Here is a 6,329-nt window from a genome sequence, read left to right as displayed (position 1 = left end):
TGAGTCTTGAAGCCACCCAGAGGACTGCAAAAAGCCACTTATAAAGTTCTGGTTTCCATGAATACACTGTGCCTTTCTCTAAAAGCACTGGGCAGCTGCTCATGCCTTGACCACGCACACAAGTCACCACCAACCACACTCGTTCTGCTGTTGCCATTTCATCCCGTTCAGCCAGAAAAGAAGAGGAAAAAAAGGGGTTTTGAAACAAATTCCAATAAATCCTGCTGTTGAGATTGCAGTGACGTTACCTACCTCACAGGTTCACCACGCCTCAGGCTCTGTAAGGCACCATCCCTCTTCTGTGGGGTGCCGTGATGCATGGGGCACATCAGCCATCCTTCACAGTCTAGCAGGGGTTAAGCTGAGACTTAAGAACCAGACCAGGCCAGTTTAAACAGCAGCCATGCAGGCCATAAATAAATCAGGAACAAATAATGGGCCCAGTGTGTTCAACAGAATATTGATTTCCCCCTCACCACCCTCCTCTCTTATCCTTCCTCCAGCAAGTTGAAGTTAACGCGCAGACCGATGGGTGCCTGCGGTGGGACATGAACTGTGGCACCTTCAGGTCGTGGAATCTGGAGCTCACCTCTCTGCTATTGCCAAATTGCACCTTGGCCAAAACCAGCCCCTGGGCTCCTTGGAAGAATGAAACTGAGCACACCTGGTCTGGTGCTGGGGGCGCATGGCGTGGTGTAGGCTTTGGGATGGAGGATGTGCCCAGGGCTGGTGCAGGGCTGCAGCGAGTGGTTCCTTGGCAAGAATCCTCCTCTCTTCTCCGTGCCACCAGGGAGGGTGAGAATGGAGGGGTGAAGTGAGGACACTGAATTGCCTTGAGGCACACGGGAAGGGCTTTCAAAACCTCAGCACTAGAGCCTTTACCTGGCTGGAGGGATCAATGACAGCACCCTCTCGACACCGTGATCAAATGAGGATTGGAGAGTCTGGCTCATAAATCAGTTCTTGCTCACTACATCTATGTCCTCAATGTCCTTTTCCTAACTCTTTCATTGCTTGTTGTCACAGCTCGGTGAGGATTGGTGGGTGCTGGAGCAAATGGGCCTGTTTGCCATCTGCCATGGCTGTAGGATCTGTCTCCTTTTCAGGATACACCTTGCCAATGGCATCACCATTACCTGGACTCCTTCATTCTCCCACCTCACCTTGGAGGTTGGGTTGAGCCATGTAAGTGAATAGGGTGTGCAGTGCCATCTCCCTCCCCCAAAACAGGAGGGTAGGAGTGGTGCGTGGCCTGAAGCCTGTGTGCAGGGGCAGTTTTACCTCTTGCTTCTGCCTAGAGATGGGTCTGGAGAGCCTCAGGGAGGTCTCTGATTATGGGCAAACAGTGGTGGTGCAGGTGTAGGGACGTGTGTGTCTGCTGCCATGGGCAGGTTGAGCTCATGCCAAAGGCATTCCAGGGTGGTGTGGAGATGCCTCAGCCAGTCCCTGCTGGTGTCTCCAGGAAGCTCAGTGGGGCTGGTGGGGATCCAATGGGGCCATGCTGGGACCTGCCGAGCTCTCCCTTGCTCCATTGGCACCAGGTCACCTCCTCCATGGCTGAGCCCTGGCATGGTAAGCCTGCAGCAGCCCCATCCCTGCATCCCCCCCAGCAGCCCCCATGGCCTAACAGCAACCTCCATGCAGGAAGATGAATTATGGGGTGTATCTGCTGTGGCTGAACCTCCTAAACGTGTGAGCCAAACTACAGAGCACAGGGTCAACCCAGTCACCACGTGTGCTGTCAGCTTGGGCATGGGGCTAACCCTTACCCATGGCCCTCCCCAAGGGGTCGGTCTCATTGCCCTCTTCTTATTTATGAGAAGGAAACCTCTGCTTCCCCCCCATTTCCATCTCTGCCTCCTTTGCTGTGCTGATGGAGCTCAAAACCCATTTGTTGAACACCAGTAAAAAGCCAAAGCAACCAACTGGCAGCCTTAATTCTTAGGGGAATTTTCCTGATGATCTTGGTTTTTTTCAGTGCAGCAAAATGCATCTGCTCTTCCTCACACAGACTCTGTGTGTGTATATATGTGTATATATATATATATATATATTTGGTTTTCTTTGATTTGATGAGGACAGAGGAAGAAGTGTCTCAACACAAACCCACCGCCTGCTACCCAGGCAGCACCACTGCTCTGGATGCAAAGCACCAACATGCAAATGTTCTGTGAGTGCAAAGGCAACGCCTTAAAAACCAAACAGGAAAGCCAGAGCAAGGCTTGGGTTTTATTTCTCTGTTTGTGGGAGACTTCAGCCTTGCATTTCATTGCAGCTCTTGGTGGCTATTCCCCAGGAGATGGGGTACAATGCTGACGAGCAAGTCCCTCTTTGCTATGGGGGAGATGGCTCAGAACTGAGCAATGTAGCTGGGGTGTGTGACCCTTAGAATCCCAGCCTGGTTTGGGTTGGAAGGGACCTTAAAGCTCATCCAGGTCCAATCCGTGCCACAGGCAGGGACACCTTCCACTAGAGCAGCTTGCTCCAAGCCCCTGTGTCCAACCTGGCCTTGGACAGGGCAGCCACCACCCCAGCTGAATCCCTCCATCCCCTGGGACACTGGGGCAACAGGGACATTGGAAGGGGTTTGCCAGCCTGTGCTTGGTGCAGAGCAAACACCAGGCTGCCTTTGTATCATAGCAGGGACATAAATCACTGTAAATAGGAGAAGAGCACGTATCGCTTCGTGGGTTCGTGCGGGTTGAAGTGATCGAGATGAACACGATGTGACAAACAAACCTAATTGGGACGTGGAAAACTTGGGTGGAAGATTTATTTTTCCGGTGATGCTTTTGTTACGTTCCCCACCCCTGGAACTCCCCCACAGCTATTAATCTAGCTCCTATTTTGTAATAAAACGTTATCACGTGGAGACGTGGTCTTTCTTCTGTTCCCTCCTGAAACGCTCTTCTTGCCTTTACCCGCTGCTGCCTGTGCCTGTGTTGATTTTACAGGCTTAAGAAACGGGTAAGAAGCTTTTTTATTAGGGTGGATTAGGAGAGTGGGAATTGGAGCGGGGAAGGGTGCGTGCAGGGTGTAAGCCTGGAGCACCGGGCAACGTTCTGAGTGTTGTTACGTGGCCTAAGCTGATGCTTTGGAAGAATGTTGAGCCCTTTCTCAAGCTGGTGTTGCAATGCTGAGCAAAGAGAGAGGAGGGGCAGGATTTGGGGTTTAATCCCCTCCACCTTTACTATGAGGAGCAGGGGACACGGGAGGAAGTGTTGGGCTGGGGACGTGGTGCCCAAACTCCCCCTCTGTGTACTTTAGTGTGTGTATATGTACACACACCGGTACATATGCAAACAGCCAGGAGGGGTTCAGCCAGGGCTGGTGAGCTCATGCCTGTTGCATGCACGCACCTGCACAAACACCTACAGCTACAACTACACACACGCATCTCTATACACACAGGCTGAACTAAATGTCTCTTTTTAAGCCTTTCCTGGCAGGATCCCATCTGCTTTCTCCAGTGGCTCCTTTGCTATGCTTGCAGGATCACGGCAAGCCCAACAACTCTCTATTGTCTTCCACAGGTCTTGCTTTTATCTACATTTTTAATGAAGAAAATCCTCTTTCTTTGCTCATTAAGTTCCCTCAGCTCAAACGTTATGATGCTGGATGACTTCTTTTACATCCTTCTCCTGTGGCTTCTAGACCCTGTTGCTGGTCCCCAAGCATCGCAGTGATTTACTTTCCAAGCCTTTCACCTCCCTTGGTTGTTCCCACATTTCACCATCACTTGCAAACTAACCTGGGGACCCAGATATCATTAAGATTATGGGGCCAGGGAGAGCAGGACATGGAGCCACGAAACTTCTCTTGCTGCCACGTCCCTGCAGTTGGGGAGTTTTGCTGCAGATCCCATACAGATCCAGAGGGAAGGATCCAACTGCAGCTCTCCACAGTGTGTTTGGTGCTGAGTGCCCCATCCTCATGCATGGGGATGTCAGAGCCACTTGTGGTGCAGGGAGGGAGGTTTGGGGCTGGGAGGGAGACATGGGCTGATGGCTGGGGACTGAGGAAAGGCTTGTGGACATCCCCATGGAGCCATCATGACTGACTGCTGGGTACCACGCACCTCCTTTGAAGCCATCTCCTGCTCTGCAGGTACTTGTGGAAGCTCATATTGGATGCATGGTCTCATGGATGCTGTTCATCTTTCCTAAACACATTCCCATGGAAGGAGCCATCACATGCTCGAACCCCATCCTGCCCCCAGCCCTTTGGCTCCACTGTGCTCTGGACTTTGCTCTGTCAGCACAGCCAGGCTGTTCCTGCTCAGATCACAGCGATAGGGAGTAACGGGAAGACGTGCCCTGACGTCAGGAGAGTCCAGAGAATGGCTGCTTTATGGCATGTGAAACTGAGGTGTCTTTCCTCAATGGAGCTGCAGCAGGAAAAACCCCAGAGAGGGCATCAGAGGAGAGCCTGGATGGGGCTGCCACGGCCAGCCCCAGTCTGGTTTCCAAGCCATCCTCTTTGGAGAGCAGCCTGTCAAGCTCACCCACCTCTATCTCCATTGCTAAAAGTGGTTTGTATCATCCCCAGGTGTGAGGGAAGGGATGGCTGGAGCGCATCAGTGGTGCTGAGGGCAGCAGGAAGGCACCATGGACAGTCCCAATTGGGGTACAGGGCTATCCATGCCCTCATTCCGCATCCTGGTCCTTTCCCTGCCCAGGCCCCCAACCTGGTCCGTTCCCTGGGGATGGTGATGCTCTGCTTCACTCAGCTGGCATCACGGGAGGTCTGACCCAGCCTGAGGGTCAGCTGCTGACTCGAGGAGTGCTGAGTCCATCTCAAAGTCAGGGATGTCCTGGGAGGACGCAGTCCCTTTGGGTGCTCAGGAGCTGGTTTATGTTGGGTGTCCCCAGTGGAGAGATGCAGACCCTGCTCAGGTGCCTTTGGGTCCGTTCCCCCCCCTGAAACAAGAGGGGGCAGCAATTAAATAAATAAATCCCTTTCCTACAGACAGATTGGGAACTCAGCTCCATTGGGAGCTGGAACCTCAGGCTCATCCCCCCCGGGCTCCTCAGCAGAGCAGGACCTCATCTCCTGCCCAAAGCCCCTCTCCCTGCAGACTCAGCCAGCAGGAGGACCCCCCCCCTTACCCACCCCATGGCTTTCACTGCCTGCAGTGTCCCCCCAGCCACTGGTATCATCTTCACCTTGTTTGTGCTGTGGTGATGAAGCAACGCTGCTGTAAAACCTGCTTCGATCGCATTGAGCGCGGTTATGGGGCTGTTAAAGCTGCAGGAATGCCAGGATCGTGGCTGGTCAAGGACAGGGAGGGAAGGAGGAGGCAGAAGGGGGGGGCAAAAACTAGAGGTGAAAGCCTGGAGGAGGGAGTCCTACCACATGGTCATGGCCAGGAGCAGAAGGCATCAACTGGAGAGGACCCAAGGGTTTTTTTGCTTGGCATCCATAAGGAAGCAACGCTGATGCCAGCAGGATGTGTGTGGCACCTGGAAAACAATGAGACTCACCATGGCAGGAGGAGATGGGCAGCTCAGTGGAGGAGGCCCAGCAAGGGTCTGGTCTCCCTCTACCCCCCTGGGGTGATACTGGACAGGAAGGCTGGAAATCCCCCCACTATGGACTGCAAAGTGCCTGCACAGCAGCACCCTGTGCCCATGGTCTGGTGAGATGGGGTGGGAGGAAACCTAATCCATCCTCCATGGGGATCTGGAGATCTGGATCCTTGCATCCCCAGCCTGCCCGAGCAGCACCGGGCTCCTCCCATGGGTACTGCTTGACATGGCAGTGACTTTGAGCATGGTTTTAGATGTGAACTTCCCTGTCCCTTCCCTGCTGTCACCCGGCGCTCTCTCGCAGCAGAGAGCGGCCTTGCTGAGGTTACTGCATTGGATGTTGTCATGGCCCGGGCTGTAAAGTTACCCATTGACTTGGGAAAACACAATAAAGAGAGCAGGAGCTGCCGGGCGGGTTGTTCGGGTATCTCTGCAGCTCAGTGAAGGGAAGCCCCAGAGGTGTGGCTGATGGGGGGCACAGCAAAGCCTCTGATGGCATCCCAGGGCTGGGATGATGCCTGGTGGCAGGGGACAGGGGGACCAACTCCTATCTGCTCACCTGGAAAACACAAGGGCTGGGAAGGGAATGCCAAAGGCAGGGTAGGTTTTGGGGAGGGTGATGGAGGGGTGCATGGGAACAGGCATGCTTGCCGTGACAGTGCTGCCCTTCAAACCCAGCCCTTATCTCCTTTATCCTGAGGACTATCAACCCGCCAGTCTCCCCGGGGTGCCCTATCGTGCAGCCCAAGCCAGCTCTGAGCCATTAAAGTTAACTATTACCCGAAGTGAGTGTTTATTTGG

The sequence above is a fragment of the Pezoporus wallicus genome, unplaced genomic scaffold, assembly GCF_028554395.1.
Source record: "Pezoporus wallicus isolate ANWC-B61680 ecotype Strahan unplaced genomic scaffold, APGP_CSIRO_Pwel_v1 contig_14159, whole genome shotgun sequence".
NCBI classification, from domain to species: Eukaryota; Metazoa; Chordata; class Aves; order Psittaciformes; family Psittacidae; genus Pezoporus; species Pezoporus wallicus.
Note: the sequence above shows the minus strand (reverse complement) of the source record.